Source organism: Magnolia sinica, chromosome 2 (genome assembly GCF_029962835.1).
Source record: "Magnolia sinica isolate HGM2019 chromosome 2, MsV1, whole genome shotgun sequence".
Taxonomy (NCBI): Eukaryota; Viridiplantae; Streptophyta; class Magnoliopsida; order Magnoliales; family Magnoliaceae; genus Magnolia; species Magnolia sinica.
In genome coordinates, this window is record NC_080574.1 from 39,661,417 (window position 1) to 39,688,613 (window position 27,197).

Below are 27,197 nucleotides of genomic sequence, written 5' to 3' on the forward strand. Positions count from 1 at the left end.
ATTAGGTGTCATCCGGGTTACACCTTGGTGGGAGTTACTGCTACTGTGTCCAGCCATATGGATGAAATATATTGACACCACGCCGCCTAGAATTTAAGTAGATCCAAATCTCTGGTAGGCTATGCAAGCGAAAAAAAGTAGTGAATGACCATTAAAAGCTTTTTGTAACATACAGAAGTATTGGATTTTACTGATCTTTACATTTTCCCTTCACCCATTTCTAGTTGAACTTATCAATGGCTTAGATGGTTAATAGATATTATGGATGACCAATATTTCCTGTGATGTGTTCTACATTAAATAAATGGATATGGTAGATGTAAAACACATCATCAAGGTGGGCCCCATAGTATGGGTAACATCCGCTGAGCTGCCTTAGAGGGTGTTGCTGTCAGGGAGAGTGGATAGCCTGTGACCCGGTCATAGAGATATCTATGTGCCTGGGGCTGTGTGGGGTCCACAGATATGTTTATTACAAATCCACTCTGTTCATCTGTTTTGAAATACCAGAATAGGATCGAATTCTAAAAATCGGCTAGATCCAAAACTCATGTCGGCCATAAATACAAAACTGTGTGGATTGAACGCCTACAGTTTATCTGAGCCGTAATAACTCTATGAACGGTTTAGATGGCATATAAACATCATGATTAGATCCAGGAAAATTTCAATGGTAAGCGTTTCTATTCTCATGTGGCCCATGGAGTCTTGGATTGTATGTAGTCTTTCAAAACAGATGAACGGGGTGAATATGTAACAGACATCTCTGTGGACCCCACAGCCCTGGGTACAGAGGTGACAAGCAACCTGCTCCCACCGTAAGGGGCCCACCTCAGTGAATGCGTTTTCCGTTTTCTCATCTAATTTTACGGCTTTATCCCATAACTCAAGGATGTGATTGGTAATGCCGCAAAGAAGCTAATTTTGGCTGCTTCTGTTAAAAATAGAAGTTACTTTAATTTTAAAAAGGGAAGCTGCTGCCCAACATGCTTTAAAAGAGCTTTTGGTGACAATCTCATTTCAGAAAATATTCTAAACGAAAATTTGCTACCATCTTTTGGAAAAACCACGGCCAAAGCAAGCGTTTGAATTTTTTTTAAAAAAAAAACAAAAAACAAATCTAGAAACCGTATAAATTCTCATCTTGATTCCAAATTAATTATTGTTGATGCTGAAATTCCCTATAAATTCTTATCTAGAAACCGTATAAATTCTTATCTGATTCTTATCTAGAAACCGTATAAACCACGGCCAATTGGGTCTAGTTGAATGGAGGGCTTGTAATGTGTATATTGAATGTACCTTTCTCCTTACGTGGGCTCTCTATTTATAGCCTATGGGTGTAGTGTCGTAAATGGTATCTTCCTTACTTGGTAGGGGCATATTAAGAAGGAAATGTTATCCCAAACGTGTTAGGATGACCTCTCGAGATCCTCGGTGAAGATTTTGGAAGGATCTTGTTGATAAACTCTCGGAGTGGTCAAGCTCCAAGAAGGTTGATGTGGACGGCTGAGGTTGACCTCTGGGGTGGGAGGCCGAGGTCGCATTCACAGGTCAGGAGTTGAGGTCGACCTTTCAAAGTCGTATTGTCGATTATGGTTGGGTCGATCCCCGAGACAGCTCGTCGGTTAAGATAGGCAAGAGGCCGACCAGAGCGAATCGAACCCTTCGCTAGAGGGTCGGTTCGCCAATCCATTCGTAGGGGTCATGCTCGGACATTTAAGCCGAGCAATGTCCGAGCTGTTTTCCTTGAAATGCTCTTATGTTCTCCCTTGTAGAGGTCGCTCCTGGATTTTAACCCATAACAATTATTATAAAAGGTTTAACTATGCATTTCGTGAGATGCTTAATCAGTAGCTCATGTAGGGTTGTACACGAACTGAGTTAGCTAGGTTAGCTCGTTTGACTCGACTTAAAAAAGCTTGATTCGACTCGGTTCGAAACTGAGTTTGAGCCGAGTCGAGCTGATTTTTTTAGCTCGAACAAATTTCGAACCGAGTTTAAGCTTACCTGAGCTTGACTTGACCCGGATGGAACCCAACTCGAATCGAACTCGGATCGAACCAGTTCGGTGACTCGGTTACTTTGATATTGATGTTGCTCACCAAGTGTTTGAAGAAATGAGTCAACGAAGCGCTGGTTGGTGGTAAGGAAGGTATGTATATGAAACAACTACTATTTTTTTTTTCTTGATTTTGATGTTGCCTACAAAGTATTTGATGAAATACTTGTAAACAATTATTGCTATTTTACATACAGTAAGAAATTGAAAGTGCACTCCATGTGTTTGTGAAAATGCCGCATGGGCTTGATCGTGGCTCGAACTCGGCTCAAATGGGCCTGAGCTATTGACCGAACTGAGCCGAGCTGGCCGGTTAGGCTCGAGGACTGGACTGAGCCAAGTTCGAGCTGGGTCAACTGGTGGCTGAGCATAGTCGAGCTGTGCGGTTCGACTCATGTACACCTCTAAGCTCATGACCTCTTAACAATTATGTTGATCTAGTGATCATTACCATCCATCAATGGTTGACAAAATGGACAGTTCATTTCATTCTTTACTGACAAAAAAAAAAGAAAAAGGAGTCTATCCATGGATCTAGATCGTAAATCACATCGATTTGATTTAACGGTCGGATCTATCCAATCAATGGTAACAAAATGGACCATTCATTTCATTTATGACAATAAGGGCCCGTTTGGCCGGGTGGATTGAAAGGGATTGAATGGTATTAGGGTGGATGGCATGGATTACTAGGTAATGATGGTGTTGTTAGTGGATTGTCTTGAGATACATGGGATTGTTATATCCAGTCTGTTTGGCACCCCGGGCCAATCCCAGGATTAAACCTTCCCATCCCTTCCAATCCCTCGGACCAAACACGTCTCAGGCAAATTTGAATGGATTAAGGTGGATTGGATGGGATTTAAAGGTAATGATGGTGTTGTCAGTGGATTGTCTTAAGACCCATGGGATTGGGATCACATCACCGACTCTGTTTGGCGCGCTGGGCCAATCCGGGGATTTAACTTCCAATTCCTTCCAATACCATCCAATCCCTTCCAGTCCGACCGGCCAAACGGGCCCTAAGGTCGCTTGTGGAAGTGGACCGTCCACAAGGTGGCCCCACATTTGACTTAACTGAGTTTGATGAAATATTACGTCATGTTTTTTAGTATCCCCCATCCTCTGCAGTGAGGCCCACCATATAAGCTGTCTGGATATTGCAACATGACTCAGATCCGACGGCTACATTCCCAAGATTAAAATATCTTGTATTGCCGCCAACCTTGATATAAACGAAGAGTAATGCAAATTGCACTTGCTTGAGTGCACTTACCTTACGCGTGGAAACAACACGTGTACGACTTCAAAGCCGCTCATCAGGGACCCGGATATCCTCCGAAAGCCTTGCACAGGAAGTTCCTGCGCCGGGAACTCAGGTGGGGTCCACTGTGATGTTTGTGATAAATTCACTCTGTCCATCCGTTTTTTAAGTTTAATTTAAGATATGAGGGCAAAAATGAACAGGATCCAATGCTCAAATGGGCCGAAAACGTAAGAATTGAACATCCACAGTTGAAATATTCGTGGGGCTACGGAAGTTTTGAATCATGCTAATATTTGTGTTTTCAGTTCATCCTAGTAGAAATGACGTTATGAACAATATGGACGGCATGTAAACATCACTGTCGACGCCAGGGAGGTTTCAACCGTAGGAATTACCCTAGTCACATTATCCTTTATTACGCCTACTTTAGTCTTTGATATTGAAATGAGCTCACAAAACGGATAGACGGTGTGGATTCCTTACAAACATCATGGTGGGCCCCATGTAGGCTTCTAGTGCAGGAACTTCTTGCGAAAGGCTTTTGCAAGAAATCCGTCCGCTCATCATTATAGATGCCATATTGATTATGCCAAAATAGCGAAAAAAGGTTGGTCCAAAACTGTTTCAAATGACAAAAAACGGCGGTCATGGACCGTCGCATGGGCCGTCAAATTTTGAGGTGTCATATTACTTAAAGGACGGTCAAAAACAGTCATTCTTACTTAAAAGGACAGTCAAAAACTTTTTTTTTTTTCTCCATTTTTCACGTAGTGATCTCAAAGACTAGCTGATATGATCATCACATGAGCCAAATCCATAGAATACGAATGATTGCTTAAAAAAGTTAGATCAACGGTTCACATTCTTCCGTGCGTGTGCGGCCCACCTGATGGTCGTGTTTTTTATGATTTCAAATGCATGGAATTTACGATCAATCTTCCAAACTGAGGCGTGAAACGAGTACGCCTTCAAAGTGCACTGGAGCCGGTGCAATTAGCATTTTTTTGGTCTTGGCTATTATTTGGAAGATCTGATAACGTTGCTGACTAATGCGTGTGGCCCACCACCTAAAATAGACAAGTGCCACCGACCAAAGTAGATGGTGGCTCCCAAATCCCACAAAATGTCCGATCAAGATCTTACGGTTTGCTTACACCGGCCAAAAAGAGAAATGGTAATTGCACTCAAGTGCCCTTTGAAAGTCTACTTGTCACACACCGAATCAAGACCTAGCCCTACACACGTGAATAAGCAATTTGCAGCTTACGTGCCAGATTGGCACATGTGTGTGAGATCTGATCTATTCATCAATCAAGCGAGGTCCTCCTTGAAGATGGATCACACGTGTTTGAGAAAAACGACCAACAATCTATATTCAATGTACTAGTGTTTGCCAGCATGATGAGTGGACCAGTGCATTTTCACAATGGGCCCTACCTGATATGAATGGCCCAGATCTCACGAATGCATTCCATGAGTCAACTCTTCAATCTAAAAGCATAGTAATGTGGAGGAAGATTGAAAAAATTTACCTAGTAAATCATAAAACAAGGTTCCCTGACTACATGCATGTATGAGATAGAAACCTTTATGAGATCTGAGCTTTCTATCATTTGTAATGTGTTTGGATCTTGGGGCATTAAAATCAGGTCATTTCACAATTTCAGGTGAGCCACAGAGTATCATACAGATCAATGAATAGAAAAAAAATTACGATCATAGGATATAGCCACGGTTCAAAAGCTTAAAAAAAATGGACTCGGTTCGAAATCCAATTGGGTGGGTCGAGCCAAAGATTTAACCAAGTCTTTACTTGATAAGGTCTAGTTGAGTCAAGTCACCTTTTAGTGGCTCAAACTATTGTACCATAATTCTGGCAATTATGAGAAAGCTCATGGTAAGAGAAATAATAAGCGGATAAAAAATGCTTTCGAAGATTTAGAGTGCTTTTTGCGGATTTACAGCTGGCAAATGTTTACTTTTACACGTTAGAGGATGGTCTACAGAATGTTATGGTTGATATTAAAGAAGTGTAGTCAAGCTATTTAAGATATAAAAGGCAACTTTGTTTAAGGTATAAAAGGCGACATAGGGTAATAAAAACAAAACATTGGCCGACAAAAGTGAAGCAAGCGGACGAGGTGTTCAAAAGAGGAACAGCTATAAAAGAGAAATGCAACAAGAGAAAGATCAAGAGAGAGACTTGTTGATGTAGAAATCTAGTTAGCCACTTTCTGGACCTGTTTACCTACACAAGAAATGGACAAGGAAGACCCTGGCTATAGCGGGAGACCCTTCGATGCCTAAGTCAGGGACATGATCTGAGTCTAGTCGAGTGTTGAAGGTTTAGGGCTAAAGATGGTGTGTACCTTTCACCATCAGAGGTACCTTATTTATAGCTTTAGGAGAGGTGGTGGCGTAGAGAGAATCTTCCTATTTAGTAGGTGCGTATTGGATATGGATTCAGATTCCGAATTAGTAGGAGGATCTTCCGAGATCTTCGGTGAAGATCTCAGAGGTCCGAGCATGTCGCAAATATTCTTTGAGATCCTTGGAGAAGACCTCAGATGGATCTTTCTAGGGCAAGGTCTGATTATCTGAGACCAGCGGAGATGTGCAATGGGAGGCCGAGGTGGCCTTAGCTAACTTGACCTAGGAGTGGCGTGCTGCTTTAAGTTATGCCGACCTAGGACATACCGACTTGGGCTATGCCGACCTGGGCCATGGGAACCTAGGTCATGCCAACCTGGATCACGCCGACCTGGACTATGTTGACTTGTCTCTTTAGTCGACCAGAAGGATGGGTTGTTTTTGATGAACTCTGGAGATCTTGGAATCGTCGAAGAATGTGGTCTCGTGGGCACGTTCCTTGGTCACAGACTTTGAGTAGGGAGCGGGCTCTCAATAGGGCTTCCCGTTGTCTCTTGTTTGGTCAAGCGTATAAGGTTTTGACCTGACCTTCTTATATGGGTCGATCCCTCTTTCTCGATAACAGTAAGCCCCCCTACTTCCAAGTCTGCGAAACAGGCTCATAATACCGCACCCTTGAGGTGACGCACCACCACTCACGGTCACGTGGGATGTTAGGGTATCTTTTCGACGCCAGGCGAGTGAGGTAGTGACGTGTGGCTTGTCCTTAGTGGTGGAGTTGTGTGGCAAGTGGTTAGAGGTAGGCATCGAGTCGAGTCGGACCGGATTGGGTCCAACTCGACTCGGTTTGAAATTTTTAAGGCACTGACCCGAACTCGATCCGATCCGTGACCGAGTCCGAGTCTTCTGACTCGATCCGATCCGTCGCACTGCTGGCCTAACCCAAACCAAGTCCGACTCAGTCAGGGAAACTGAGTCGAATCGGGTTGGGTACGGTTCAGCTCCAATCTTATGTTTTATTATTATTATTTATAAAATTAAAAAAAAAAAAAAATTCACCGTTAAAAAATTCGTAGGGCCCACCATAACGTTCATTTTCCATCCAATTTGTTAATAAGGTCACAACTACATGGATGAAGAGGAAAAATAAATTTCATATTGATCTGAAACTTCTGTGACCCCTAAAAGAGTTTCAATGGTAGACGTTCAACCCCCCACTGCTTTTTGCAGTGTGGTCCATTTGATCTTTAGATCTGTCTTATTTTTCGGCTCAAGCATTAAGACGAGCCCACCAAATGGATGGACATTTTGGATATAACACATACCTCATGATGGGACCCACAGGACTTACTGACTTCACTAGCTGGCCTAGTGCATGGTACACCTGCCAATCCGCTTCCTATCTTGGGACGCAAGTTTCTTGCAAAAGCCTTTGGCAGGAAACTCCTTCACAAGGATACTATGTGGGGCCCAATTCAATGTATATGAGAAATCTATTCCGTCCATCTGTTTTAAGAGTTCATTTTAGGACGTGCCACCAAAAATGAGATGGATACAAAACTCAATCGGGCCACACAAGAAATAGTGGGAATTCAACTAGCATTGTTAAAGCATTCCTATGGCCATAAAAGGTTTGTATCTAGCTATCTTTCTGGTATTTTCACTTCATCCCATTGGGAATGACCTTATAAATGGATTGGATATCATATAAACATCAAGGTGGAGCCCAGGAAAGTTTCAACGCTAGGAATTTCTTTCCCCAATTTTCCCTCTCGTGTGACCCACTTTACTTTTGTATCCTTCTCATTTTTGGTGGCACATCCTTAAATGAGCTTACAAAATAGATAGACGGAATGGATTTCTCACATACATTGAAGCATGCCCCACATAGCATCCTTGCGCAGGAACTTCCTGCCAAAGGCTTTCCCACGAAATCCACGTCCCTTTTCTCGTGTCAAAGCTCGGTGCTCGATGCACCTTGAGCCATGCGCAGAGAGGATGGATGGGCTACTCTCCCTGCCACCAACCAATGGCTGGTGGTCAGTGCTCTGTGGACCCCATCATGATGTATTTATTTCATATATGCTGCCCATCTATTTTTCTAGATCATTTTATGGTATTAAACAAAAAAGAGGTATATCCTAATCTCAAGTGGACAACATTACAGGAAACAATGTTGAATGAATACTGTACGGATTGGATTGGTCCGGATTGGCCACTGATCCGAACTCGACTCGATATACGATCGGATCTGAGTGGACCTACTTGATCTGACCCAAACATGGCCTTCAATTCAGATCGGATCGGGTTGAATCCGTCAAATCAGGTTGGATCAGTCAGATCAGGTCAGATTCTGCCCAGCTTTATGAGTGGTAACGCACCAGGGGTCAAGACGGGAGAGTCGATGAGCCGTTTTTGGTTACGCATTGATTTAGGGCAATGAATGCTCGTACACGTGGCTCCATTATAAAAGGGGGTGCCCTAATGTCGAGCGAAGTTACTTGCCCCTTCTTGCTCTCGTGTGCTTCTCCTTCCATGGTGTCAGTCGATTTCCAGCAGGAGACCTTCGGGCACCCTCTCAGGCAGGCCGCTTCTTTTGGCGAGCCTCGCTTCCGCTTCCTTACTCCCCTCCATTCTCATTCTTTTTCCTTCTTCTAGCTTTCCAGTACGATTTGGACTTACAATCATACTGGAAACTTCAAATCCGCGGGAGGGGACCCCTGGTTGTGATGGTGGGGTAGAAACCCTTCGCCCTATGTCAAATCGACCATTTCCGTTGACGATGATGAGCAATAGGGACTTTTGTTCGTCCCATGAGTTACGAATGGCGGAGCAATCCTCGGCCAAGCAACTGGAGGACGTGGAGGGGGCTGCTTCAGTGAATGAAGAGGACGGTGGGTCCTCATTAGAGAGAGAGGAGAAAGGGCCAGTGAGTCTTCGATGATGGAGGCCGATCTAGTGCCAATCAGGTCGAGGTATCACGTTCCGAACTCTGTGATACTTTGAGCCCCCGCACCAGGAGAGCTTCCAACTATACCTCTGGAGGGTGAGGTGGCCATCTACCAGGTCACCCTCCAAAGTGGGTTGAGACTCCCTCTTCAAAGGATAGTGAGGCGAGTTGTAACACCCTGACTTTTCAAGACCCGAGTATATGACTCGTTTTCCTAAGAACCCGAGAGTTAACCTATAGAGAACCAAATTCCATATGTGTATATGTGTGTGTGTGTGTGTGTATATATATATATATATATATATATATATATATATATTTTCTTTTATCAAAGTTAGCAGATTAATGTAGAGTGGACCAGAGAGCATAAAGGGAAATTTATATTTACATTTAGAATATACAAAAGCTGCCCATAATGACTTATACAACCCAATGTATCATATAATAGCAAGTACAAAAGTTATATAATTTACATAAGAGAAATAAATGATGCACGTAATCCTGAGCCGTAAGATCGCGTAGCTCCTCTTGGCAATGCAATCGTGCATCCACCCGGCTCCTCATCAGTCTGAACCTGAAAATCACTTAAGCCACCTGTGATACCTATATTGTTATATATTTGATGGATGAGTGACCAATTCAGTGTGAATTCCCCTCAGGATTACACATCGCTGCCTTAGCTAAGCATAGTTAAAAACAACAAGCATTCAAAACAAACAAGACACGGTCTTATTTAAATGAATGGATGCGTGAATGCACATTGACCTGGGGATGCTCATCTAGTTGGACTTGGGCTCGTCACCTGAAAATAGGCCATAAGTCGATGTTCTGGGAGCTAGTGAAATAATAGTTTAATAATTCTAGGGCACGTGCTACAACATCCAAAATTAGCCACCCGTCATCGTCAATATGCTATGAATGCATGATTAGTCAAACCATTATTATTCCAATTACAATAAGCCAATTTAAGTAACTCAAAGGTCACTACGGGGGGGCTTATCACCCAGCGTAGGCCGACAGCTCGGGCTTAGTGTCCCATGACCATTATCCCCAGCTCATGAGGTTTTTCCATCTTAGAATGTTTAATGGATGCTCATCGACCAGTGGCCAATCAAATTCAATGAGTAGGGATTTCCATCACATGGTTATAGGCCATCAACAACACGTGAGGCAATCACCAAAACATAGGACAGACGTTAAATCGTAGTGGAAAAGGGTGCTCGGTACATTAAATTGAGATGACAAATGGGTCAGATAAGATTAAACCAGAATGGTTGAAGAGGTCATTTCTAGGCCACTCAAGCCATATGACCTATGGATGGTAAATCCCACATTAATATTCCATGTTCCACATAACCTCCAATCGAGGGTCCATTCCATTCCACACTCCATCATGTTACATCCTAAGTGTGGGTTCACGTACACAAGAGGGAGTTACCCACTAATAAGTGTAGTGAATAAAGATTCATAAGTGACTTACAACAATTTATGTGAAGCATATAAATATAGCATGACAGGCATACGTTAAGCATAATCATCACAATAGGTCATGATGAGGACTATCAATTAAAATGAGAGTTATCATGATATAAGTAACTATCGCGTGTAATCATGGTTCACAATTACTAACCATAAATCAGATATGAATCATGTAAGAGGTCGCATGCTATGAATTAACAATTTTGATTCTTAACAAAGACTATAACTTAGACTAATTTGGAGATGGAAAGCTTAAGGGGAAAAAATCATCACCTTGTTTGTTGACTCATCTTTTAAAGTTATTAAGAAGTGTGCATGCCCTTAGACTTAGATCCTACCACAGATTATGAACTTGTATGGTTAAATCATGGTTCTATAAAACTATCTATGGTTTAGAGTATAACCTAGGGTTTAGATTACTTAGGGTTTTAAATGTAGAGTTAGGATTTCATCCTTAGAGTTTATATCTAGGTTTAGATTTTTTTGATTCAATTTCTAATGGATGTAATAGCAATATTAATAACGTTACTAATTAAAATAGTAATCCAATGATGGCTAATAATGTATAGTCGATTGTAATACTAATAATTTCAAAACGATCATTAATATTAATAATATACTTAATATTAGCTAACGAGGCACTAATAGTTATTGTAATGAAATAAATAGTATGCTCTAATCACCAATGATAACATCTAAGGTTGACAAAATAAAACTCTAATATTTTATAATGATAATCCATATGTAATAACTAATATTAACATAGTAAATTTACTAATGGTTAATCATGGCTAATATTTATAATCCTATTAATGATAATGATGGTAACAATGGTGATTGCTACGGCTCATTTATTTACAAGCTTAGTTTGGCTTATTTTATTCTAACTCTTAGATCTAACCCGGTGGACTTGAGCTCATAGCTATCTAGGCTCGATTCAACTCGGGTTTTTCTTTCATCCAATCACAATGAGGCCCATACGCCTCATGACACATGCATTACTATCGTTAAGTGATCCACTATGTTTCTAGGCTACCAAAAGTAGGTAGGGATTATAGGGACCTGACCAAGTGAAAATTGGGCCTGCACCTACCTCGATCGGGCCTAACAATTGTGGCCCAACATTGGGACCCAAAACTGGGCCTGGTCTCAGCGGTTATTTTCAGGTATCATAACAAAAATGAGGCAGATCCAACGATCAAATGGAGCACACCACCAATGAATCTTGCATTTAATGCAACTGACATTTAATCCTTTGTACATTTTAATGCAACCAAGCTTATTATTTGGTGTAGTCCACTTGAGTGTTGGATATGCCTCATTTTTGTGTTCATGCCTTAAAATAATATGAGAAAAGGGATTGATGGTTTGGATGTGTAGATACATCACGGTGGGCTCGCCCACAGACCTGCCCGTTTGGAGCCAGAGACGGGCGGGGGTAGTACGCAATCCACGTCCGCAAAGATGAGACTGATGCTCCTCGAGCTCCGAGTTGTACGAACAGTTCAAAGGAGATCAAAGTTATATGGCCCCCACAGTGATGTATTTATTATATCTACACTGTTCATATATTTTTAGAGGTCATTAGAGAGCATTATGCAAAAAATGAATAATATCCAAAGATCATATGGACCACACCACAAATAGCAACATAGAATGATTTTCACCGTTAAACATTTCGTGTGATCCACTTGATAGTTAGATCTGTCTTATTTTTCGTCTCAAGCCTTATGACGAGCTCGCCAAAAGGATGGACGGTTTGGATATAACACATACCCCATGATCAGACCCACATAAATTGCTAACTTCGTTACAAGCTTACAGCAAGGAACTTGCGTGAAAAGTATTAACTGCACTTTCGTGCAGTGCACGTAACATATGTCCGTTAAAAGTTTATATATGGTGAAGGAGAGTTCTTTTAGATCCATGTGGGGCCTACCTTGATGTATATGTTTTATCTAAGCCGCTCATCCATTTTGACATATCATTTTAGGCATTGGGCACAAAAAGATGGTATATTAAAAGTTGAAGTAGACCACAACACATAAAACAGTTGGATTAAATTCATACTATTCGAATTCTATCGAACCCGATCCGACTCAGTTTCACTGACTGAGTCGGACTCAGTTCAGGTCAGGTCAACCATCCATCGGATCAGTCCGAGTTAGGTGACCCGGATTGGATCAAGTTCGGGTCAGGCCATTGAGACTTATGATCGGGTCGAGTTGGACCCAATCCGATCCAATCCGAACCGATGCCCAGCTCTATAGGTCGCCCAACTCTCATTTTATCGAATGCTTCAATGAAGAGGATGTTTGCCGAGCTACCGGTGTCCACTAGGATATGAAACACTCTGTGGTTGGCTATAGTAATAATTACCAGGAGTGCATCGTCATGGGGGTGGTGAACACCTCTTCGGTGAGGGTTAGATCGCAAGGCGTTACCTTCTACTCTTTAAGGGGTGTGTTGGTGACGAGGATATGGTGCTTCGAGTTGGATCAGCTGATGCTTCTAGCATGGGCTCTGTGGGCTCGATTCAAGTCGCCTCCTCCAGCAGGCCCACCGAAGATCGTGTAAATTTTCGCAGTTGGTTCATTGTTGAAGGGTTGCTCGTTCTTCGGGTCAGGTCGTTCTTCCTTTCTACTGACATATTTGCGTAGGTGCCCGTTACGGATGAGAGCTTCAATTTCCTCTTTCAGGTCGAAACAGTCAGTAGTTGAGTGGGCGTGGTCTTGGTGAAAGTGACAGTATTTCCGCTTGTCTCTTATATCTGCATCGAATTTCATCTTGTTCAGCCATTTGAGGATACGTTTGTCTCTGACTTCCACAAGGACCTTCTCAGTCATCGCGTTAAGAGGGGTGTACGAGCTGAACCTGCTGTCAGGTCAGCTGCAAGGATGAACCGTTAATCATTTCGATTGCAAGGATGAACTATTAGTCATTTCAATTAAATTGAATTATTCTCTGTTTTAGAGATGAATGGGAGGATGTTCCCGTTGAGAGTCACCATTTTGGCGCTATTATGGCACCGATCGATGACAAGCATTCTTTCGACTATTCCTAGCGGAGTCACCATTTTGTTTCGACAAGAAATAAATGTATAGTAGTTGGGATATTTAGCTTCAATAATAACAAAGTAAATTGGAAGAACATTCATTATCAGATACTTTTATTGATTCTAAAGTTCATTTACATCCTCGTGTTTCCCTTAATTATGAAACATAATATATTGAATCAATACAATAAGGAGACAATCCAATATCGATTTTGGCAACATTTTGGCGTATATGGCATCCGTCGCAATGACAGAGGAGTTGTGCGGGCCAAAATCATTTGTTTTGCGTTAATAATAATCGAAGGATGCATACATCAGAGATCGAGCCATGGAGGAATTCATGAGATTGCACAACATGTGGACTATCGGAACCCTCCGTTGCACGGACGTGCAACAGGTTGACATCCTTGCAGATACCTGATCCACTTCTTAAGCCCTAGAGCTTCTCTAAATTTGTTGCCAATGCAAATGAGGAAGGGAGGGGGGTATTTATAGACTTCTGCACATGTGAACTCCATTCCCCCACAACAGGCTAGGTGCACAACAGGCTGGGCATGCAATAGGGTATGGCGCATAACAGGTAGGGCGCACAACAGGCTGGGTGCGCAACAAGGCAAGGCACACAATAGATTGAGTTCCTACGAACTAGTGTATTATTTTGTCCCCAACAAATGGGGTTCGTCCTTTGAAAATAGGCCACACCTCTGCCTTCCGTACGAAAAGACTTTTTCCCTTCATTATAGATAGAAAAAAAATTTCTTATAGTTGGTCGCAGAGAACAAATGTAGAACGCCTATCTGGATGGAGAATTTTATTTAATACTCGAACTGAATCCAGCATACGAGCGTAGACTCAAATTACAGCTAAAGTTAACAACTACTTGATCAATGCTACGGATTATACTAATGAATGTAAATGGCAGATAAAACTAAGGATTACATTAAGGAATGTAAATGACAGATAAAGTAATCGAAAGATAGATTTAATTTAATTTGATCGATATGAGACGTCTTCTTTTGCTGAATTCATTTCCTATTTATAGCCTTAATGTGACCATTTGGATACTTCCCACATTTTGATGGTTGTTATAATTGTTCCAGTACTTCCGATCCTTTGGAGCCTTTCCTTAGCTTGCCATTACAGACAACCGCTTCAAGGTTCTTTATTGACTTGACCGTGTTCCGTTCAACCACTTTTGCTTTGTAAATAACGTGACATCACTCAATAGATGCCAACCATATACCTACAAAATCCTCTTTAGATATCTCCACAGATTTCAAATATACTACACAACTTTTGTAGAATTACACATGTCTCTCTCTAATTGACCCTTATAGGAATGAACAAAAACAGGGTACAACAGCAGTTGCTCCTGTGACTAATTGTGAGTTTTTCCTTTTTATTTGATTAGCCCTGGTATTTTGAAAATTTTTTCTTGTAAAAGGCATGAAGTAACTTATCTTTGGAAAAAAAAACATCACTTTTCGATTATAACCTGAACATTATAAACTTTGCAAGTGGCTTAATAAGTGACTGATCTTCTCGTAACCTTGTCATATACTGATAAAACACCGCACACGGCGAGTAGAACATCGTCAACCAAAGGCAAATGCTCTGCAGGGAAGTTCGTACAGTAGATTCAGGTTTTCAATTTGCACTAAGTGGGGCCTACAGTTCTGTCATCCAACTGTTGGTCATGCGGGCCCCTGAATGAATGGCCCATGCACCAAATACCTAGGAAGGAAAAATGAATTACCCTTCAAACAGGGGATGCGGACTGGGTAGTGACCCTGCCACTAGCCAATGGCTAGTGGTTTATACTCCGTGGCCCACCATGATGTATGCGTTTCATCTACTCTGTTGATCATTTGTTTCACATCATTTTATGGTATGCTCCAAAAAATAAGGTAGATCCAAATCTCAAGTAGACCACATCATAGGAAATAGTGTTGATTAAACGCCCACCGTTAAAAACTCCTTGGGGGCCACAAAAGTTTTGGATCAAGCTGATATTTTTTAACTCTCCATCCAGATCTGTATGACCTAATCAACAGGTTTGGATGTCAACTAAACATTACAGAGGGCTCTAGGAGGTTTATAACAGTGGAAATTCAATCACTACTATTTTCCTATGGTGTGGTCCACTTAAGATTTATATTTGCTTTTCCTTTTTTTTTAATGGATCAAGTAAAGTGATTTGGAAAAATGGATGGACGGCACGGATAAAACACATACATCATGGTGGGGCTCATAGAGAAGTGACATTAGCCACTTGGCCGGTGGCAGCATCACTAGCCAATTTTACAAAAAATGTTGATTTTATATAAAATATATATTTTAAAATAAATATAATATAATATATAATATGTTTGAAAAACACCTTTTGCGGGTTTTTAAGAATAGTTCCACATGGGAAAGGGAAGAGAAAAAAGTGGTTTAAATGAAAACAGTGAAGTATTATAATATTTACTTACCTATTCCAAGGACTATGGACCTTGCGTGTTCTAGTGTGTAGCACTGGAACACCCGCGCTCGCGCTCGCGCTTGGGCACGGGCTCGAGCATGGGCTCAGTCTCGGTCTCGGTCTCGGTCTCGGACATGGTGCGAGGGCGTGGGCATGTGAGGCAGTGTGGCTGTAGAGGCACTAGTGGCGCACTTTGCACTTTGCATCATGTCACAGAAGGTCGCTCCCTTCGCGACTAAGTGGCTAAGGCAGATGGCTGGGTGAAGGAGAGACTAGAGGACTGAATGAGAGTCCTCCAGAATATATAAAGGGCAAAAAAAAGAGCTGTTGCAAAAAATCTGTAACAGCTGTGCTATAAGTGAAGGGTCCAGCTGAAACTGCTGCATAACTAGCCCAATAGCTAGAAAATGGCTAGCTGTTGTCTCACAACAGTCGGCATGCAACAGATTAATGGCCCATGCATAACAGTCAGAAAACGGCCATAAAACGGTTAGTTTTCTCCAACAGCCAGAAAACAGTCATGGGATTTATTTCCCTAGACCATATCTCCCAGCCACCATAGCCTATAAAAGGACGGCCTGGATGGGTTTCTAAACCATCTCACGACCCAATCCAGCACTACCATACGAATTGAGACAGCTCACTATTCCTCTCTCTATACTCTAGTAATTCCAGCAAGATAGCAACGGTTAAACATTTGCAAGAAGAACAGACCAACGGTGTGGTCTAGAATGGTTCAACTGAACCAGTGGCTGAAGACTTGACCAGTGCAGTGGTCCAAATCATAGTTTTCTTCTTTCTCTTTCTTCTGAGATTTTTTCTTTTATTGTATTTCTGCCAGACTGAGTGTAATAGAGTTCCATAGGTGGGCCTTTGTGTTTGCTAAACGCAGACCCACACGAGGCTCGTCGTATCGTAGAAGCGATTTGACTGTAACCTATCAGCATACTCAATTCACATGAGTAGGGGTAAATAACGCTTTAAGGACATCGTTTCAGACGTGCTTTAGCCTGTCCATATTTCAGATTTATTTACAATTTTTAGTTTCCACATTATACAGAAATTATATCAATCTGTATAATTTCTAACAATCTTAAAGTGTTATTTGATGGAAGCCGACAGTGTTTCATCCATCAAGTTGATGAATCAGGACTTGATACGTCTTGATCGGTTTGATGGAACCAATTTTACAAGATGGCAAGACAAGCTGAAATTTCTCCTGACGGCACTGAAGATCTATTACATATTAGATCCAAATCGCAAGCACCACCTGAAGCATCCGACACAGACACACCTGAACAGGTGGCTGCCCGCACCAAACGAGCCGAAGATGAACTCTTGTGTCGAGGACACATTCTGAATGCGCTCTCCAGCAATAGAAATTGATCTTCCCAAATCATTCCAAGTCGGGGATATAATCGCTAAATTGCTTCCAATGTGGAAAGACTATAGAAAGAAGTTGCTGCATAAAACTGAGGACTACACACTGGAATAAATTCAAAAATACATTAGAATTGAGGAAGAATCCCGTAACCGCGACAGAAAGAATGATAACGAGAATGCCTCGTCCAAGGTACATATAGTAGAGAACACTAACAACGAGAATCTTGAGAAGGACGATTCCCCAAAACCCAATAATGGGAAATTCAAGAAAAATGCCAAAAAGAAGAACAAAAAGTTCAAAGGCTCATGCCATGTCTGTGGAAAAATCGGGCACTATGCTCGAGTATGCCGATATCGCAAGTCTAAAAAAGAGGCAAGTGCAGTAGAAGAAAGCGATATTGTGGATATGATCACTGAGGTAAATACCATCCAAGGCAAAGTTCTAGGTATGATACTGCTGCTACAGTACATGTGTACTACGACAAATCAACCTTCAAAACCTATGAGGAATTGACCGATGGTTAAGAAGTCCAAATGGGTAATGAAGTCCGATTGAAGGTCGTCGGCAAAGGAACTGTCGAACTGATATTCACTTTTGGAAAGAAAGTGATTTTGACTGATGTACTGTACGTCCTAAACATGAGGTAAAACTTAGTTTTTGAGGATCTTCTGGGAAAACCAAGCATAAGAGTGGTGTACGAGTCAGGTAAACTGATTCTATCTAAAAATGAGAATTTTGTCGAAAAGGGATATGCTTGTAATGGAATGGTTAAGTTTTCTCTGAATGAAAGTAGCACTTCTGCGTATATGGTTGAATCCGCTGGACTGTGGCATGATAGACTAGCCCATATAGGGTATAGTACCTTGAAGTTCATGCCTAAGAATGGTTTAATCTCATACACCGATAATGAAACCGATAAATGTGAAGTGTGCATACGATCCAAAATGACGAAGAAACCTTTTCCAAGTGTTGAAAGATCGTCTTAAGTATTGGATCTTGTACATAGTGATATCTGTGAGTTACGGCATTCTTACTCGTAGAGGTAAACTGTACTTCATAACCTTTATAGATGATTGCTCTAAATATGTGTATGTTTATCTGTTAAAGAGAAAAGATGAAGCATTGAACATGTTTAAAATATATAAAGCAGAAGTAGAGAATCAACTAAATAAGAAGATAAAAATTCTCCATAGTGATAGAGGAGGAGAATACTTCTCAAATGAATTCGATAACTTCTGTGAAGAATATGGACTAATACGTCAATGTACAGTGTCATACACACCGCAACAAAATGGAATAGCTGAAAGGAATAATAAAACATTAGTAGAAATGGTCAACTCAATGCTGATAAGAGCAAAGTTGCTACTAAATCTATGGGATGAGGCACTGCTTGCAGCATGCCATATACTAAACAAAATTTCGTCTAAAAAATATAAAATATCTCCATATGTGTCATGCCCCAAACTCGAAAACCGGGCTCACAAAATTTTCGATCGCCGAATCTGACACCGACAGCCTCCATAGTACCCTATTCTCGGCTCCCGGCACCCATACACCAGGTTCCGATCCTGGGGTGCTACAATGTAACGCCCCAAACTTTTCGATGCCCGAGCTTTGAAAAGTCCTCGAGCGTTACCAAGAAGAGTAGCACGATCTATGCATGTGTACAATACAAATCTCACCATTCTTACCTTACACCTACACCATGACATGAATCTAACCATCGGAAGTGACGCCCATTCATAAAACTCTTAAACTAGCAATAAATACAATAACACTGTTGAAATGGAGCCGTGATTTGAATCACAGGGTTCCCACAATTAGTTGGATATGAAATTTTATACCATGCCTTTATACCATAATGTAACCGTACACATAAAATTATAGCCCTTGATTCATCGTAAAACTGACTCAATGGACAGACCGACCTTTAATAATGAAATCTAGGGCCACCTGATCTTTGATATGCTTCAATTTCGGACTCATTTCCTTAAATTTGACAGATAAACAAATGGACGGTGTAGATTCGTCACACGAGCAGCACAATGGGCCCCGCAGAATTTATGCGTGTGCACCACAGCGGTGCTATCGCCGTGCACCGAACCAGGGAGGTCGGTCAGCGTATGCTGACCTGACTCCGGCTCGAATGCGGATGCCCTGTTTTCGTTGCCGCACGCAACGGACGGGCCCTGTCCGTTTTGAGAGGTGCTGTGGGCCACCATCATGGACCACTTGGTTAATCCAGACCGTCCATCTTGTAGACGAGCTCGGAACTGTTAGAAACATGCTGACCAAGTGCGCCTATGTACGCACACATGCCTACATCAACGGCCCTTTCTGCTGCGTTCAAACTACCGCAGCATGTTTAATTCCGTGAGGCCGCGCCAAATGCAGGTCGAAGTGGCCTATCCTAGACCGAAATTCCATCACGCAGCTGATGGAAGGCATGGATTTCGTAAACACCAGGGAGTACGGGCCCCACAGACCCCACCGTAGCCTTCCTTATGCACAAGAACGTGCGTCCGAGCATCCCGGACGATCCGACGAGAAACAGGATCGGCGGATTGATAGGCCATTCACACAAACCGCGGATCAAACGTCGGTTTCCCAATGTTTCGTTGCGTAGGAGTGGAAATTGTCTCCGAACGAGACTCTGCTAGAAATTGAGCACTCAACCTATAAGAGGGGGCGTGCTGTCCAGCGGAGGAAGAAGAAGAAACGAAAGCAGGAGAGAGAGGAGAAATCGAGAGAAGATTTTGGAGGAGAGAGAGAGTCCGGTTCGACTCTCTGTATCAACCTGAGCGGCCGACTCCAGAGCCCATCTGTCGGACACTACTAAGAGGAATAAAGAACAAAGAAAGAAAGAAAGAAAGAAAAGAGAAAGAAAAGAAAGGAAAGAAAGAAAGAAAGGAAGGAAGAAAGAAAGAAGCAGAGGAAGAAAACGGGAAGGAACCTCCATAACCACAAACTGTCGGGTCAATCCAGGCCAAGGTAAATCCACACAGTCCTTCTATCCTTCTTCTAGATTCCCTCAATTCCTTCTCCTCGATCTGGCTGATTCAAGGTCGCCACCGAGTCGAAAACGAGTCGACTCGACTAGAAAATTGGTGGATAGACTCGAGTCAAATCAGGGTAAGGTTAGAAACTTCTTAACCCCATACAAATACACTGGTGAGTCGAGTCCTAACCTAGAAAACTTTCGATACATAGCCATAGACACATAAAGAAGATTGTGCATAAGATCTAACCGTTTAGATTGTGAAAAAGACTAGATTAAACTCCGATCCACAATACTGATACACACTCAAAGAAGGAGCAAACATCAAAAGGTGAGGGTTTTATCCTTTAAGTTTACAATACTTTAAGTCAATTTATTTATTTTGACTTTTACCTGTGTTCCTATTGTTTTCACTTGGCCTCTTTCATGCTTTTTATGATACGAATTATCTTATCTGTTCCATGTCTTTAGTGATGTGAATTATCCTGTCTTTTATGATTGCATGTTTTCTGGAAATTATCCTAGCAATTGGTTTAGTTTATATCATTACAACTGTTAGCCCTTTTGGGATTATGACATGATGTCAAATACAAGTGAATTTCTCTGAATTTATGTGAGGCTATGGATACATGCCTTGCCTTGCCTTATCAAATTTATTGAGGCTCTGCCACTCATTTCTATAATTGAGTTGGCTCTGCCACTCCACTTTTGTTGAGTTGACCATTGTCACTCTTCTCTTATTATATTGGCCTTGTGTCGTATATCTTTAAAGGCATGGGCATCAATCTTGTTATTCCAAAACCTCCATGATTCAATTTATATTCTTCATGATTCAGTTTATACTCTTTATGATTAAGTTATATTCTTTATAAGTACAAGTAATGTGTTATGAGGTATCACAACTAGTGAATCGATTAACCTATCATGGACGTAATGCATTACGGGTAGCGGCCCTCTTGGTCGGCACGTAATTCCGTGGGTTGGCTGGCGTGGTGCACAAATCGATGTATGCAAATCGGTATATGTGTTACATCGACTTTTCGGGATTAGATGTCGCAAATAGTCGCTCCATGAACATATCGTGTTACATAAATCCCCCAACCGCGTGTTGTGTTGCCTTGAGACGTTCGCATAAATCCACGTTAGTGTTGACCATGCCGGCGAATATCCGTAGTTATGGGATGCGGGTCGAGCCGGTTATCTATAAATCGTATTCCACATTATAACGATCACTACGCATGATGAGCCCCACATACTTTGCTAATCAGACCCTTACTTTATTTTTATGAGTACTTTTGAATTATTGTTAATCTTGAAGGATGACAATCACTATGAGTAGGGCATTGACCCTCTCCCAACCGTATAGATGATGCAGGTGACGAACAGATGGACAAACCTAAGGATCACCAACTCGAGGAAGAACACGACGAATAAAGTAGAGGATAGGAATTTGGTTTTACTTGCGTTTCTGCTATTCATGGAATTTATGTTGTGCTCCTATTATGAGAGCCTTTGACAATTTGATTACTTTCTTTTGGGATAAGGAAGACAGTTAATATCATTCTTATGGCTGGTTTCCATCTAAAGTGTATTTGAATGTGATGTCGATAGGAAAAAATCTCAGGGCAAGTCCTTGGGACATTCTCACTTTACAATATTAACACCTGGTTTCCTCGGGCACGAGTACATACTCTGGTCGTGAAAATTCGGGATGTTACATACAAGGAGAATTTCAAACATGATTTTGATTCTGTACAAGCATAACCATAAGCATAACCCACGAACAATAACCACAAGAACACCATCACAAAATCCACTATGATCAAAAACTTTTGAGTACAATGCGTATGAAATGGAAATACAAGATAATGATAATAACAGAAACTTCAAAAGCTCAACTGCACGCTCCAACTCTGACGAGGCTACGGCTATGTCTTGGCGTCACCTGCACGCATCGATTCTTGCATAAGCTTATAGAAAGCTTAGAGGGTGGTGTAAGTGTGTGCGCAATATAAACGTGCTCAAAATGCAAGGTCAGAGTAATGCGGAATCATGGTGATGAGTACATGAATGCAATCAGCCGTACTAAGGCTTTGCGGTGCAAGATATGAATGCTATTGGCCATAGCACGGCCATGCGATGCGAGATGCAACTCAAGCATGCCAATCCTCATTATATATCAGTACAGTTCTCATTCTGGATAATCACCGGGGTTTAGTACACTCCAAATGGCACTGCCGCTCTCCTAGCCGTACAGTCCAAATGAGCGTAAGAAACCTCACTATCCGCCTGGCCAATAGTCTGCCAATACCTATCCGGCACGTCGATAGCAGACCCATTCACGAGCTGGTCAAACTTAGCCTAGTATTGCCTCCTACTCTCGGGCGAGTAAGGCCATACCCCTTTCCAACTGACCACGACACAGTGAAAAATGTGGCCTCCTGATATTCGACCATCGTACGCTCATATATCCACTCGGTCTCGAAGTTGGAGTCATCCTCTTGTACCATCGGTTTAGAAATTTTCACCCAAGGACATCTATGGCGCCCTGATGCTTAGTAACAATATTTTCAGTATCTGATCCTGCCATCCACGATGTGTCAGTGGAGGTCATAACCCTGATGTCGTTAGGGCATATAGTAATCATGTCATACAAATGTGAAGTGCATGAATCACACTACCAGTCATGCAACAGTGCTGCGCATACCGCGTGCTCATGAAGGGCAACTCCGCCTATCAGGGAGCCCATAAATAATCTGCTCGAAGGCATATGCTATGACCAGTCACTCCTCATATCAAGCATATATATGATGTGTATGAGCATGAATCATGGATCTATACTAAACAAGTTATGTGGTGTTGGGCTCTGTTCATAACGGAGATGGGCCTAGACGGCCTACACATTACAAGTATGGGCTTATCAATGGGCTCTAGGGAGAGTGATAATGCGGACATTTAACCAACATTATCCATACAATGTGGACGTCAAACCATCAATGCTCCCAAGGCGTAGCCCTTTATAAATGTCAACACGTATACGATGGTGGAATCACACTACAATAGGCCTTATGTTCATCCTATTGGGCCTCGACCCATGGGCCTCCAATACATCAAATGGGCCTCATACCATGGGTCTCTTATATATCAAAGTGGGCCTCAGTGGGTGGGCCACAAATACATCAAGTCGGGCCTAATCATATGGGCCTTACATACGTCACAATGGGCCTTATAACATGGGCTTCATATCTATTAAGGCGGCCTCAACAACGGGCCTCATACAAATCAAGGTGGGCCTCAACAATGGGCCATAAATATGGTAAGTGGGCCACATATATATCAAATGGGCCACACTCAAATATAAGTGGTGATAAGGATTTCCACCATTAGAATTCCCAAGGGTTTAATGGTGGACGTTCAAACCCACTGTTTTCTATAATGTGGTCCACCTGATCCTAAATCTGTCTTTTATATATATACATATAATTTTTATTCCATCACAGGCCTTAAAATAATCTTCAAAATGATTGGACGGTTTAGATGAAACATATGCATCATGGTAGATCCCATAGGGATGGAAAGGATGGACGGCATAGATGAGGTACATACCTCATGATGGGGCCCACACTATGGAAGGTGTGGATTATAGTACATACATCTGTGGGTCCCATGTAGGGCCCACCATAACGTTTATTTCCCACCCGGACTCTTGACAAGGTCACACAGACATGAGGGCCCACCATAATGTTTGTTTTCCACCCAATCTATTGATAAGGTCACACATACCTGGGGCCCACCATAATGTTTATTTGCACCCCAACCTGGTGATAAGGTCACATGGACCTGGGGCCCACCGTCATGATTATTTTCCTCCAATTTGTTGATAAGGTCACGTGGACCTCGGGCCCACCTAATATTTATCTGCCATCCAAACTGTTGATAAGGTCATAGGATCTGAATGAATAGGAAAAATAAATTTCATATTTGATCCGAAACTTCTGCAACCCACAAGGGTTTCAATGGTAGGTGTCCAATTCAACTGTTTCTGGTGATGTGGGTCACCTAAGCTTCACATGAAGTTGATTTTTGGGGGGACCACTGTCCCAAAAGGGACCTACCTAATACACGGAGTGGATGATCCACACCCATCATGGTGGGGCCCACGGCTAGGATCGTGGGTCCCTGCCAGTCCGTCCCCATGCAGCAGCCGCCTGCACTGCACGGTCAGCAGCAGCAGGCGTTGCTGCTTAAAATTTTTTTTTTTGAACAATCAATTTTTCTGTGGTTTTTCTGTGGTAAGGCCCGCATCAGGGAAATCCGCCCCACCCATTGGTCTCTATAGCTCGATACAAACCCATCAAGCCCAATATTCGATGGGTTTTGGTGCACAGAAAATCTCAGAGTGTATTTCAACGGTAAAAGTACTATTCTCTATGCTATGGCCCACCAGGAAAAATCAGATTGGGTTCTTTTTTTTGGCTCAATGCCTAAAATGATCTGAGGAAAAGGATGGTCGGCTTGGATTAAGTATATGCATCAAGGTGGGGCCTGCATGAGCGGCCCACCCCAAGTCTAGCTAGTTAGTACACACCCATGTCAGTACACGCACTCCATGTTAGCCACCCTACTGTCTTCATGTCCAGCGTCTAGGGATGCTGGACGGCAGAGATATAACACAGGCATCATAGTGGGTCCCACACGGACACGTGGCCCACCCTGCATGTGTGTGTATAGTGTGTATATATATATTATATTATATTTTTCTCTAAGAGATGAGATCTCCCTAAAATGTGGTGGGCCACTCTGTCTGATGGATGGAGTAGATTTTACATAATTCGGTGGGACCCACTACATTCTAGGGAGAGGAAAAGGAGAGAGAGAGAAAGAGATATACTGTGAGATAGAGGGACCACATACATCAAAATGGGTCCCACCAACAAGTGGGCCCTAAAAATAAGAATAACGGTGGATCACCCACTTCTAGGCCTTCTCCTTGGTCCCTTAGCCTCCTTAGCTCCTTCCTACACTTTTGATGGTGGTTGATGGGGTTTTGATAGTGGGGATGAGAGATGAGAGGGTGCGCCACGCTTGTTGTTTGGGAGAGAGGGAGCTTGGACATGGAATGTTGCTTGAGAGATTTTTTTTGAGAAATGAGGGGGAGAGAGAAGTGATGGGATGATAAGGATGGGTGATGGGTTGTAAGAAAGGGATGGTTGGAGTGATGTGTTATAAGAAAGGGATGGGTGGAGAGAGAGAGAGAGAGAGTTGACTTTGGGATGGGAGAGATGTGTTGCTTGTACTTAGGTATGACTTGTACTTGACATGAGTGATTGATTGATTGATGGAACATGTTGCAGAGATTCCCTCGAAGTTCACAACGCGCGGCGTTTCTTTGGAATGAACGCAGGCCCACATCTTCTGACCTGGGTATCGGTTCGATGCGCAAGTCACGGCGTTAGAACCGTGGCGACAGCGCAGTCGCTAAGATATAAGTTTTAAATCGAGCCGACATTGGTATGTAGGACTCGACTTAGGATCACGCGCAAACGTCAGATACGGGTCGAGGGTTGTCGAAATTCGACTGAGAGAACCGTGGAAGCCTACGAAATGGTACGGACTAGGATACGGGTTTTACAATATGAAACATGGAGAGGTAGAAAACTTAACTTAGGATATCTAAAAGTGTAGGGGTGTCTTGCATACTGTAGAACTCCTGATTTAAAAAGAATTAAGTTAGGACCAAGAGCTATTAAGTGCGTCTTCGTAGAGTATGCATAAAATAGTAAAGCTTATAGACTTCTAGATATAGAGTCTAATACAATAATAGAATCAAAAGACGTTGAGTTCTTTGAGAACTCACTATCCTTGGAGTCAAAGGATAATGAAATCTAAACTCCTGATAGAGAAACAGACAGTACAGCTCTACAAATAATGAAAGCTCCTATTGAACCTCGTAGGAGTCAAAGGACAAGAATAGAGAAGAGTCTAAGAGATGACTACATAGACTCATAACGTGTTATTTTCCATCTTGTAGAAAGAGATAGAGAAAATGTTATTAGAAAAATATCTATAATGATGAATATAGAAGATAATCCTAACACATATAAAGAGGTTGTATTCTCTAGAGACTCAACTTTCTGGAAAGAAGCTATAAACGATGAAATGGAATCCATACTGTCAAATCAAACATGGGAACTAGTAAACTTACCTCCAGGTTCTAGACCCATAGGTTGTAAGTGGATATTTAGGAAAAAATATCACAATGATGGGACTATCCAAACCTTTAAAGCTCGATTAGTAGCTAAGGGTTTTAAACAAAAAAGGGATAGATTATTTTGACACATACTCTCCTGTAACTAGGATAACATCCATTAGGATATTATTTGCGCTAGCTTCTATACATTATTTTCACATCCACCAAATGGATGTAAAGACCGCATTCCTGAATGGTGACCTCAATAAGGAGGTATAAATGGAACAACCTGAAGGTTTCGTTCTATTAGGAAATGAAATAAAGTATGTACATTAGTCAAATCTTTGTATGGATTAAAACAAGCACCAAAACAATGGCATGAGAAGTTTGATTCAAAAATATTATCTCATTGTTTCAAGCATAATGTAGCTGATAAATGCATATATTCTAAAGTAGATGGTAACTATATCGTTATTATTTATCTGTATGTTGATGACATGTTAATAATAAGTAATAAAATGGAAGGTGTGACTGAAACAAATATGTTTCTATCTTCCGTATTTAAAATGAAGGATCTTGACAAGTTGATACCATCCTAGGTATTAAAGTTAAAAAACATTGTGGGGGTTATGCTTTGTGTCAATCTCATTATATTGAGAAGATACTACACAAGTTTAACCATCTAAATATAAAGGAAGCAAAAACCGCATTTGATCCAAGTATCAAGATAAAAGAAAATACTGGAAGAATAGTTGCACAATTAGAATATACGAGTGCTATAGGGAGTCTTATGTATGCTATGCAATGCACTAGACCTGATATCGCATATGCTGTGAGTAAACTTAGTAGGTTTACTAGTAACCCCAGTACTGAACACTGGAATGCAATCAGTAGAGTCCTTAGTTACTTAAAAGCAACCAAAGACTTATGACTATTTTATTCAGAGTTTCCTGTCATATTGGAAGGATATACTGATGC